The following is a 331-nucleotide window of genomic DNA, read 5'->3' as shown; positions in this document are numbered from 1 at the left end:
AGTGGTGGAGTCACCATCCCTGGAAGTATTTAAAAGACATGTAGATGAGGTGCTTAGGGACATGGTTTAATGGGCAGTGTGGTATTGGGTTGATGGTTGGACTTGATGATCTTAGAGGTCTTTTCCAACCTTAATAATTCTGTGATTCTGTCTCTATGAAGATGCCCAAGAGGGGAAGCAAAATGTTTATTCAACAGGGCATGAAAACGCTTTCCTTCTCAGCTTTGGTAATGACCATGAAATATCCATCTTGAGTGGATCCAAATTAATGACCTTTTTAGCTCATGCAACCATTAAACTGGTAACTCCTCCTTGCATAGGTGGAGCCTGT

Source organism: Fulmarus glacialis, unplaced genomic scaffold (assembly GCF_000690835.1).
Source record: "Fulmarus glacialis isolate BGI_N327 unplaced genomic scaffold, ASM69083v1 scaffold10028, whole genome shotgun sequence".
Lineage (NCBI taxonomy): Eukaryota > Metazoa > Chordata > Aves > Procellariiformes > Procellariidae > Fulmarus > Fulmarus glacialis.
Note: the sequence above shows the minus strand (reverse complement) of the source record.